The sequence below is a fragment of the Chiloscyllium punctatum genome, chromosome 6, assembly GCF_047496795.1.
Source record: "Chiloscyllium punctatum isolate Juve2018m chromosome 6, sChiPun1.3, whole genome shotgun sequence".
Taxonomy (NCBI): Eukaryota; Metazoa; Chordata; class Chondrichthyes; order Orectolobiformes; family Hemiscylliidae; genus Chiloscyllium; species Chiloscyllium punctatum.
Window position 1 is genome coordinate 133,208,449 of NC_092744.1, and position 13,060 is coordinate 133,221,508.

The window sequence follows — 13,060 nt, forward strand, 5'->3', positions numbered from 1 at the left end:
TTGATATATAAACCCGGGCTAGATATCTGTCCAGGACGGGGAGCTGTGCGCACCACAGCAATGCATTGATATATAAACCCGGACTAGATATCTGTACAGGACTGGGAGCTGTGCAGACCACAGCAGTGCATTGATCTATAAACCCAGACTAGATATCTGTCCAGGACGGGGAGCTGTGCAGACCACAGCAGTGCATTGATATATAAACCCGGACTAGATATCTGTCCAGGACGAGAGCTGTGCACACCACAGCAGTGCATTGATCTATAACCCCGGACTAGATATCTGTCCAGAACGGGGAGCTGTGCAGACCACAACAGTGCATTGATCTATGAAACCCGGACTAGATATCTGTACAGGACGGGGAGCTGTGCAGACCATGGCAGTGCATTGATCTATAAACCCAGACGAGATATCTGTCCGGGATGGGGAGCTGTGCAGACCACAGCAGTGCATTGATATATAAACCCGGACTAGATATCTGTCCAGCACCGAGAGCTGTGCAGACCAAGCAGTGCATTGATATATAAACCCAGACGAGATATCTGTCCAGGACGGGAAGTGGTGCAGACTACAGCAGTGCATTGATATATAAACCGGACTGGATATCTGTCCAGGATGGGGAGCTGTGCAGACAACAGGAGTGCATTGATATATAAACCCGGACTAGATATCTGTCCTGGACGGGGAGCTGTGCACACCACAGCAATGCATTGATATGTAAACCCGGACTAGATATCTGTACAGGACTGGGAGCTGTGCAGACCACAGCAGTGCATTGATCTATAAACCCGGACTAGATATCTGTCCAGGATGGGGAGCTGTGTAGACCACAGCAGTGCTTTGATATATAAACCCGGACTAGATGTCGGTCTAGGCCTGGGAGCTGTGCAGACCACAGCAGTGCATTGATCTATAATCCCGGACTAGATATCTGTCCAGGACAGGGAGCTGTGCAGACCACAGTAGTGCATTGATCTATACACCCGGACTAGATTTCTGTCCAGGACGAGGAGCTGCGCACACCACAGCAGTGCATTGATCTATAAACACAGACTAGATATCTGTCCAGGATGGGGAGCTGTGCAAGCCACAGCAGTGCATTGATCTATAAACCCGGACTAGATATCTGTACAGGACGGGGAGCTGTGCACACCACAGCAGTGCAATGATCTATAGACCCGGACTAGATATCTGTCCAGAATGGGGGGCTGTGCAGACCACAGCAGTGCATTGATCTATAAACGCGGACTAGATATCTGTCCAGGACGGGGAGCTGTGCAGACCACAGCATTGCATTGATCTATAAAACCGGACGAGATATCTGTCCAGGACCGAGAGCTGTGCAGACCACAGCAGTGCATTGATATATAAACCAGGATTAGATATCTATCTAGGACGGGGTGCTGTGCAGACCACAGCAGTGCATTGATCTATAAGCCCAGACTGGATATCTGTCCAGGATGGGGAGCTGTGGAGACCACAGCAGTGCATTGATCTATAAACCCAGACGAGATATCTGTCCAGGACGGGGAGTTGTGCAGACCACAGCAGTGCATTGATATATAAACCCGGACTAGATATCTGTCCAGGACGGGGAGCTGTGCACACCACAGCAATGCATTGATATGTAAACCCAGACTAGATATCTGTACAGGACTGGGAGCTGAGCAGACCACAGCAGTGCATTGATCTGTAAACCCAGACGAGATATCTGGACTGGACGGGGAGCTGTGCAGACCATAGCTGTGCATTGATCTATAAACCCAGACGAGATATCTGTCCGGGACGGGGAGCTGTCTTGACCACAGCAGTGCATTGATATATAAACCCGGACTAGATATCTGTCCAGGACGGGGAGCTGTGCAGACCACAGCAGTGCATTGATCTATAAACCCAGACTAGATATCTGTCCAGGATGGGGAGCTGTGTAGACCACAGCAGTGCAGTGATCTATAAACCCGGACTAAATATCTGTCCAGGACTGGGAGCTGTGCAGACCACAGCAGTGCATTAATCTATAAAACCGGACTAGACATCTGTCCAGGACTGGGAGCTGTGCAGACCACAGCAGTGCATTGATATATAAACACGGATTCGATATATGTCCAGGACGGGGAGCTGTGTAGACCACAGCAGGGCATTGATCTATAAACCCAGACTAGATATCTGTCCAGGATGCCGAGCTGTGGAGACCACAGCAGGGCATTGTTATATAAACCCGGACTGGATATCTGTAGAGGACGGGGAGCTGTGCAGACCATAGCAGTGCATTGATCTATAAACCCAGACGAGATATCTGTCCGGGACGGGCAGCTGTGCAGACCACAGCAGTGCATTGATATATAAACCCGGACTAGATATGTGTACAGGACGGGGAGCTGTGCAGACCACAGCAGTGCATTGATCTATAAACCCAGACTAGATATCTGTCCAGGACGGGGAGCTGTGTAGACCACAGCAGTGCAGTGATCTATAAACCCGGACTAGATATCTGTCCAGGACTGGGAGCTGTGCAGCCCACAGCAGTGCATTCATCTATAAAACCGGACTAGACATCTGTCCAGGACTGGGAGCTGTGCAGACCGCAGCAGTGCATTGATATGTAAACCCGGACTAGATATCTGTCCAGGACGGGGAGCTGTGGAGACCACAGCAGTGCATTGATCTATAAACCCAGACTAGATATCTGTCCAGGACGGGGAGTTGTGGAGACCACAGCAGTGCATTGATCTATAAACCCACACTAGATATCTGTCCTGCACCGAGAGCTGTGCAGACCGCAGCAGTGCATTGATGTATAAACCCGGATTAGATATCTGTCCAGCAGTGGGAGCTGTGCCGACCGCAGCAGAGCATTGATATGTAAACCCGGACTAGATATCTGTACAGGACTGGGAGCTGTGCAGACCACAGCAGTGCATTGATCTCTAAACCCAGACTAGATATCTGTCCAGGACAGGGAGCTGTGTAGACTACAGCAGTGAATTGATCTATAAACCAAGACTAGATATCTGCCCAGGACGGGGAGCTGTGCAGACCACAGCAGTGCATTGATCTATAAACCCGGACTGGATATCTGTACAGGACGGGGAGCTGTGCAGACCACAGCAGTGCATTGATCTATAAACCCCGACTAGTTATCTGTCCTGGACGGGGTTCAGTGTATACCACAGCAGTGCATTGATCTATAAACCCGGACTAGATATCTGTCCAGGACGGGGAGCTGTGCAGAACAGAACAGGACACTAATGTCTCAACCTGAAAGAAATATCCATCCAGCATTGGAAGCTGCACAGACTGCATCATTGTATTATCTATAAACTTCAACTAGATAGTCTGACCAGGACAGCGACCTGTGCAGTGGTCACCCATGAATTCATCTGTAAACTCGGAGCAGCTACCCTCCCAGAATGTAGGATTATGCACACCACCCCAATACATTGATCTGTAACCCAGGAGCAGTTACCCTCCCAGCATGTAGGACTGTGTACACCGCTTCAATATATTGATCTGTAACCCAGGAGCAGTTACCCTCCCAGCATGTAGGACTGTGTACACCACCCCAATACATTGATCTGTAACCCAGGAGCAGTTACCCTCCCAGCATGTAGGACTGTGTACACCACCCCAGTGCATTGATCTGTAACCCAGCAGCAGTTCCCCTCCCAGCATGTGGAGCTCTGTACCCCACCCCAGTGCATTGCTCAGTAACACTGTGTTATATCCCTGCCCAGTGTGGGGAAACTTGCAGCCCATGCTGGAAGTGACAGGATATGCAGCTCCCATCCATTTACAGCTCCATGTCTCCATTGTGCCCTAACAAGGGGGTGCTGTGGGTATGAACCTCACTGCCAGAGAGAGATGGCGGGGGACTCAGTTTAAATATCACCACATGGGAGGGGTTAAGGAAATAGACAGAGAGGGGGAAACTGAGAGACGGTTTCATGAAAGGATGTGTTCCCAAGGTTGCAGAATGCTGAAATGGAGACACTTCGATAACATCCTGTAACATGAGCCAGTCTTCCCAGGAAAGATGGGAAAAAGGGATTTTGGTGTGAGGTCAGATGAAGCAACAGCTGCTGTGTGGGTTTGAATTTATTTTTATGTAATTACTGCAGAGTTGCAGTGGGGTAATAAGCAGTTGAGAGAAAGGGGGTCTCAGAGGTGTTAACAGTTGATGTAAAATGTTCACTTTCAGAGTTAAAAAATAAATTGATATTTTTGTTTAAACAGTGGAATTTGGGAGTTCTCTGTCACTCATATTTTAACAGTTTACAAGGCAAATTGAGCATTTCTTTATGTTTAGTTTATATTACCAGATGAGCTCAATGTTGTGTCCTAACAATTGCTGTGTGTATCTGTGTGTCTGTGTGTGGGGCAGGTCTGGCAGTCTCTGTGGTGCTTAAAGTGATGCAATGCCACCCTCTGCTGGCCTCCCCACGCCACTGCACAGGCATTGGCAGAGGGTAAAAACCAACAGAGATTCATTCAGAGAGGGGGAGGGAGAAGGCAGCTGCTCACAGCACCATCCAAACTGATGTCTTATCTATGTACTGATCTAAATGTCCTTTAAACGTTGTAACTGTCCTTGCTTTCACCACTTCCTCTCGAAGTTCATTCCACACCCAAGCCAGATTCTGTCTTACATAATTACCTCTCCTGACTTTTGTAAATCTTTTTCCTCACATCTTAAAATATCCCTCAGTTTTGAATCCCCAACTCTAGGGAAAAGACATCAGCCCTTGTGTAAAGTTACCGCAGAATCTCATATGCTTCAGTGAAAACATTCCCAGCCTATCCAGCCTCTCCTTGTAGCTCACTCCCTCCTTTCCCAGCAACATCCAGGTTAATCTCTTCTGAACCCTCTCCAGTTTAAAATATCAAGGTCAATAATATTAAAGTGAAGAGTCAAAGTATTTTGTTAGGGCACGGGGAGTCCAAAACTAGAGGACATAGACTTAAGGTGAGAGGGGAAACATTTAAAAGTGACCTAAGGGGCAGCTTTTTCACCCAGAGGGTGGTGTGCCTATGGAATGAGCAGGCAGGGTGACCAGACTGGACACAGTATTCCAGAAGAGGTCTCACCAATGTCCTGTACATCCTCAACATGACATCCCAATTCCGATACTCAAAGTGTCTCACCAATGAAGAAAAGTGTGTTAAACACCTCCTTAACCACACTATCTATATGAAATGCAAATTTTAAAGAATTATACCTGACGGCCTAGGTTTCTGTTCTACAGCACTGCCAAATACCCTACTTTTAATTGTATAGGTCCTGTTCTTGTTTGATTTACCAAATCCAATGCCTCGCATTAATCCAAACTAAACTCCATCTGCCACCTCTCAGCCCAGTGAGTGATATTACTGTCACCTCCCCCTCACCCTTCAATTTTAAAATGCCCATCTCCCTCTCCAGGAGGCCTGCACACTCCGGTCTTGATTATCTCAAAGACCCTGAGCTTGGTTTGCCTTGTGTAGTTAGGGAGAGGAGGGACAGATTGCAGACACAGTCAGTGGGGAGGAGAGGCTGGACAGTAATCAGCGGCCTGGTATCATTTCATGGTTTTAGGAAGAGGGCAGTCGCATGTTAGAGGTGGGTAAGAGTGATCGGTGTTTTGGAGTCAGAAATTAAGCTCTTCCTTCGTCTCTGGTGTTCAGTAATAAATATCTATTTAAGACTCTTCATTGGGCAGAGTGTATTTGCAGGATTTCATTCCTTAATATTGCAGACTACAGATAATAGCAATTAAAGATGTTTATAGTTAATTTTGATAGCATAGCAAGTACACTCAATATCCTACAGTTGAGACAAATATCTTGTATTTGTTTAACAATACAAAGTGTTTTGTGTAGTTCAGTAATGGGAACCTGATTATAATAAATCCACACCGAGCTGAAAGTGGGCACTAAAATATGACCCAAGTCTGGGTATGGTAGTGTAGTGGGTAGTGTCCCTGACTCTGAACCAGAGGGGAAAAGTTTTGATGAGGCCTAAAGGGCACCTTTTCACACAGAGGGTTGTGTGCGTATGGAATGAGCTGCCAGAGGAAGTGGTGGAGGCTGGTTCAACTACAGCATGTAAAAGGCATCTGGATGCTGACAGACCTGCTGAGCGTTTCCAGCAAATTTCTGTATTTGTTACAAAATGCATGCATTTTAACACAGGTATTCTGAATACATTAAATATTTTATTTTTTTATTGACGCAGGGCCATGTAAACATATTTCAAATCGGCTGAGACCATTTTCTGCTCAGGGTATTGCTCTATGTATGACAGCAGCAATGATGCACCTACATGGAACAGGGAATGTGATGGAGACATAGTTTGGACAATGTACGAGGAGACCTCACATGGTCCAGTTTGGGAGAGGATGATATTACTGTGTGATTCAACTCAGAGCGGGAGAAACTGTAATCTGCCCGAAAAAGAATGGCCTCTTGCACTCTCTCCTTTGTGGTTCCTCATCACAGCAACGTGCGCGAGCTAAAAAAAAATCTACAGTCATCGTTACCATTCCTATTTTTATAGAATCCCTGCAGTGTTGAAAAAGGCCCTTCGGCCCAACAAGTCCATACCAACCTTCCCAACCCATAGCCCTATATTTACCCCTGACTAATGAAGCTAACCTAAAAATCCCTGAACACTACAGACAATTCAGCGTGACCAATCCACCGAACCTACACAGTTTGTGGTAGGAAACAGGATCACCCATTAGAAGCTCACACAGATAAGGGGGGAATGTGCAAACTCCACAGAGACAGTCACCCAAGGCTGGAATCGAACCCAAGTTCCTAGTGCTCGGAGGCAGCAGTGCTAACCACCGTGCTACCCTTTGGGTGCTCCCTGATCAGAATTCACTGGAATATACTCACTGCCTAAAGCAAAGGGAATTCAGCCAAATTCAACTCTCCCAGGATGAAATCCCATTGCTCACAGCTGTGTGAGTACAATATCTTCAGAAGCAGAATAACGTTTTGGACCATCTCAATTTTTACTTTTATCAGGAGTTACAATAATATCTGGACTAAGTTGTTTCAAGTTAAAATTGCTGAAATTTTGTTAATCCGTGTGAGTGTGTATGCATGTGTTTGTGTGTGTGTGTGTGTGTGTGTTTGTGTGTGTGTGTGTGTGTCTGTGTGTGTGTGTGTGTGTGTGTGTGTGTGTGTGTGCGTGTGTGCGTGTGTGTCTGTGTGTGTGTGTGTCTGTGTATGTGTGTTTAGAAAGGGAAATATTAGACCATAAGACATCGGAGTGGAGGTAAGGCCATAGGACCCATCGAGTCCACTCTGCCATTTAATCATGGCTGATGGGCATTTCAACTCCACTTACCTGCATTCTCCCTGTAGCCCTTAATACCTTGTGACATCAAGAATTTATCAGTCTCTTCCTTGAAGACATTTAGCATCCCTGCCTCCACTGCACTCTGTGGCAATGAATTCCACAGGCCCCACCACTCTCTGGCGGAAGAAATGTCTCCGCATGTCTGTTCTGAATTGACCCCCTCTGATTCTAAGGCTGTATCCACGGGTCCTAGTCTCCTCGCCTAACGGAAACAATTTCTTAGCATCCATCCTTTCTAAGCCATTGATTATATATTTGCAATACCCAAACACTTTGCCATTCATCTTTCCACCATAGTTGGAGTAATATTGCTCTGGATCATAAACGTGTTGTTTGAACAGATTAAAGAAACTAGCCTGACTTGTTCCTAAAACTGACCCTGACCCAGTCTGAGACCGATATCATCAGCCATATCACCGACCTGGTTACATTTAACATTTGTTGTGAGCAGTGGAGGAGTGGGACTAGAAAAGGAAACAGTGACCCAAAAAGCTGGTGAACTATAGACCGATGAGCCTGATGTCAGTGGTGGGTAAGTTGTTGGAGGGGATTCTGAGGAATAGCATTTACATACATTTGGGAAGGAAAGGGCTGTTCAGAGTAGACAACATGGCTTTCTGCATGGGAAATCATGTCTCATTTATTTGGTTGAGTTTTTTGAAGAGGTGACAAAGAAGATTGATGAAGACAGTATGGTAGACATTGTCTATATGGGCTTCAGCAAGGTGTTCATTTAAAGAACAAATACCAAAGAAAATTTACAGCCGAGGAACAGGCCCTTCGCCCTCCAAGCCTGAGCCGATCCAAATGTACTGTCTAAATCTGTCACCCAATTCCTAAGCATCTGTCTTCCTCTGCTCCCCACCTCCTCATGCATCTGTCCAGACGCATCTTAAATGAATCGACCGTGCCTGCCTTTACCACCTCTGCTGGCAACACGTTCCAAATGCCCACCACCCTCTGTGTGAAGTACTTACCGCGTGTATCCCCCTTAAACATTCCACCTCTCACTTTGAAAGCACGACCTCTCGTTACTGAATCCTTCAACCTGGGAAAAAGCCCCTCTCTATCCACCCTGTCTATACCCTTCATGATTTTGTAAACCTCAATCAGGTCCCTCCCCCATCTCCTTTTTTCCAGTGAAAATAAACCTAACCTACTCAGCCTCTCTTCATAGCTAGTATTTCATTTTGATTGGGAGACAGATTAGTAAGTTTCAGTCACATGGGATACAGAGGAAGCTCGTCACAATTGGCTTGAAGGAAGAGGGATATTTTTCAGACTGGAGGCTTGTGAGCAGCAGTGTGCTTTTAGAATCAGTACTGAGTTCACTGCATTTCATCATTTATGTAATGGATTTAGATGTGAATATTGGGGCCATAGTTCGAAAGGTTACAGATGACATCAGAAAGGTGGTGTAGTAGATTATCTCACAGTATTACAAGACCACAATTAGATGGAACAAAGGGGCATGGATGGACAGATGAAGTTTAATTTAGATAAATACGAGGTTTTGCATTTTGTAAATGCAAACCAGGGCAGGAATTATACAATTGTTGGTAAGGTCCTGGGGCATGTTGTGAAACAACGGGGCATAGGGCTGCAGGTGCATAGTTCCTTGAAAGTGGAGTCGCAGATAGACAGTGTGGTGCAGAACATATTTGGCACATTTGCCTTAATCAGTCAGAGCATTGAGTATAGGAGTTGTGGTGGTATGGTGCATCTGTACAGGATGTTGGTGAGACCTCTTTAAGAATACTGCGTACAACTTGGTTGTCTGCAGAAATGACTGACACACAGATGTTCCAGGACTGGAGGTTTGAGCTTTAAGGAGAGGTTGATTAGGTTGAGGTGCTTACTCCTGGAGTGTCAGAGGCTGAAGGGTGACATTATAGAGGTTTATAAAACCATCAGGGGCATGGATATTCTGAACAGCCACGTTCTGCTCCCCAGGATAGGGGAGTCCAGAACAAAAGGGCATAGGTTGGAGGGGAGAGGGTGAATGATTTAGAAGGGACCTGAAGATAAATGTTTCACACAGAGAGTGGTGTGTGTACAGAAAGTGCTGTCAGAGGAAGTGGTCAAGGCGAATACAATCGCACATTTAAAAAGTATCTGAAAGAAGAGGGATATTGGCCAAATGCTGGCAAATGGGACTGGATCAGATTTGATATCTGATCGGAGTGAACAGATTGGACTAACGGGTCTGTTTCAGTTCTGCATGACTCTCTGATTCTATAAGAGGGATGACGAAAAATTCTGAAAGGACCTTTCAAGTGGAATTCTCTTCACTGGAAGTTTATCGTGCCTCTATGTTCACATTGTTTGAAAGCTGCATTAGTTAAATATTTGACAGAGAAGTGAGTCACAGATAATGGGACACAGACAGGAAAGTGGGGCTGAGACCCCAACCTGATCAGCCACAATCTTAGTGCCTGGTGGAGAAGGCTCGAAGTATCTGATGACCCACTCCTGCTCCTCACTCCCATGTTTCTGTGTTCCATTCAGCCCCTCAAACCTGCTAGACAGGAGCAGTTGGAGGCCATTTACTCCTATAACCTGTTGCACAGAAACAGGGGAGACCACTCAGCCTCTCAAGACTGTTACACATGCTTTGAGGTGATTTGGGAAATGTAATTGGAAAGCCCAGGCACGGGTATGAAAGAGGCCCCTCATCTCTATTTACAGAGCTTCCCCTCTCTGCAACTTGTGCTTCATTTGTTGGTCATGGTTAGACCCAGATTCACTGTGAATACTGCCCCCATACCTCAACCAGAGTTGGCTCACAAAATCATCTGGTCTCCCTAACTGCAATATTTAGTAATTGCGCATTCATGAAAATAACACCCACTAACACTCCAATAACAGAATGTAAGAACATCAGAAACAGGGGCAGGTCATTCACTCCCCAAACCTGCCTTGCCCTTCACTAAGATCGTGACTGATCAGCTCTTGGTCTCAAATCCTCTTTCATACCCAACTCTTCATAGCCCTCACCTCTCTGATAGATCAATATCCATCTCCCTCCTCTTCAAATACTTTCAGACATCTAGCTAACCGAACACTCTTGAGAAGAGAAATCCTGACATTCAATACTACCTGTTTGAAGAAAACACTTGCTGCTCCTATATCATGGTTTATTGATGTGAACAAAAGAGGTTGAGACAAGGGATCAGGTAAAAATGACTGGCCCCGATATCAAGGCAGTAATTGACTTCTGTTGACATAAAGGAGCTTAAAAAAACTGGACTTAATGGGAATCAGAGTAAACTCTCCAGTGTTTGGGGTCAAACATGGCACAAAGGAAGTTGTTCACCATCTCAGTCCTGGGTCATCTCTGTGCGAGATCCTCAGGGTAGCTTTCCCTTCACAAACAGCTTCTGCTGCTTCATCAATGTCTCCCGCCCCCACCCTCCCCACCATAATATCAGAAGTGGGGATGGTCACTGAAGATTCCACTATGTTCAGAACATGTTGTTCCCCTCTCAGCTCCTGAACTGGTCTGTGTCCATGTGCAACAAGACCCATACTCCATTGAGACTTGTGCTGTTAAAGTATCAGTAACATTCATGTAACAGCACTGCCTGACACTGCACATTGCCCCAGTAAAAATAGAATTCATTCAGCACCTCACGCTGGTTTCACAGGAATATGAGGAAGCCATTCAGCCCATTGACACTATTGGAGAAGAACAGGGACAGCCCATTCAGTGCCTCCAGCCTATTACTCAGGACGAGAAGGAGTCTAGTGTGATGGGCCACACCAGAGCCCCTCGAAAATATTGGAAGGCAGTCTCCTAGACTCTAATATTTTCTTATTTTAATGGGAATGTAAATTGTCTGTTCCAGATGCAATGTGACTGGTCAAACTACTCGGTGTGAAGCTAAACACTATTTAAACACGAAAGATAAAATGAAACCAAAGAAAAAGGAAATTAGAATAACTTAATTCTATTGGACAAGTTAACAGAATAATATATCGTGGAGCTATTACTAATGAACTGTTCCGATATACGAAAATCCCATAAAGACAGCCTTTGGCAAAACTGAATATTCAGTCACAGATTGCCACAAACTCAAAGATCCTAATCTGTGAGAGCTGGTCACACCCATTCAGGCTGCATTAAAATAGACCCAAGGCCTCCCTCGCTGTTTACTCAAGTGGTCTTAACTAACCAGCTTGGTAACGATCATTCAATCTCTCTCTTAAAAGAAACCAGGACAAAATAACCTCTTAAAGCTGCAGCATCATCACACTTGTCAGTACATCGAGCTTTCAAACAGGAACCAGGGGTAAAAGGTCAGGCCCTTGGCCCTGTCCAATTGGACAAGGAAGAAGTCATTCAGTCCCCTGAGTCAATTACACAGAAACAGAACGAGGCCATTCAGCCCCTTGAATTACTTACACATGAACAAGAGTAGGCCATTCAGCCAGTTGAGCCACTTATACAGGAACAGTAGGAGGCCATTTCCACCTCAATGCACTTACACGGGGGCAGAATAGGGTAATTGATGCTGATCCTGATGAATGTCTTATGCCCAAAATGTCGACTCTCCTGCTGTGCTTTTCCAGCAAACCACTGTCTACTGTGATCTCCAGCATGGGCAGTCCTCACTGTCTCCTAATAGATGCTCTAACGTGATGAACAATTGGAGCAGAGGCTGCACAAACAGACTGCTCCACGTTGCACCTCGTGGCGCCAACGCTCATGATACACATGTGGGACTTTAACGTGGGTTACTCGCGGTGAGCAGGGAAATCATATGTGTTGTGTGAAATCTCAAGAAGGCATGTTCCATCTCCGAGAAGGCAGCCTGGTGTTCTCTATGTAGGGTGGAAGCTGGTGGGAATGGCTACCTGTTTCCGATGGAAGGTAATGTGGCTGCTGTTGGGGATTGTGAATAAACTGATGTTCAGTACAGGGTTCACACGCCGACTGCACAATAACGTGGGGAAAGTTAATTTAGGCAAATAAACTATTAGGAAAGTCACGATAGACTGATGAATGGACTCTCGAAGTTCAAATAATGCTGATCTTGTTCATGTTGACCTTGTCTAGTGCACGTCCTGCTCAGTGTAACCTCTGTGCCTTACTCTGTCCAAGTCTATTTCCACCCTATGATCTGTCTGGCCTTGCTTAATATGATCTTCCCCCACTGCTCATAAACAACGTGTTTCCCTGTACTGAGGTGCACGTGACAATAAATCAAACCAATCAATCCTGGGTAAAGTATGGAATTTCTCTCCCTATCAATGTCTCTTTTGGAAATAAGTGATCGCTGCCACTCCTCGTGTTTCAGCATCACCATTTCTTCGTCTCTCACAGCTCTACAGATTAAACACTCAGCTTATTCACTCTATCCTCATGTTACCATCACCCGTGTCTGTGGTAAGGAGATCATCCTTTACAAAGGAGATCAAATCTGTACAGAGTGCCCCAAATGCTCTCTCAGCAAGGCTCTACAACAGCAGGAAGATGGCTTTACTTATGTACTCAAATCATCTTACAATGAAGGACAGCATACCATTGACTGCACCCATTACTTACACAGGGTTTGATTCAGAGCAGTCAGCATCGACTTGTGAGTGGGAGATCATGCTTCCCAAATTTGTTAGAGTTCTTTGATGAAGTGACCAGGAAGGTTGATGAGGACAGAGCAGTCGACGTAGTCTCTATGGATTTCAGTAAGGCATTTGATAAGGTTCCACATG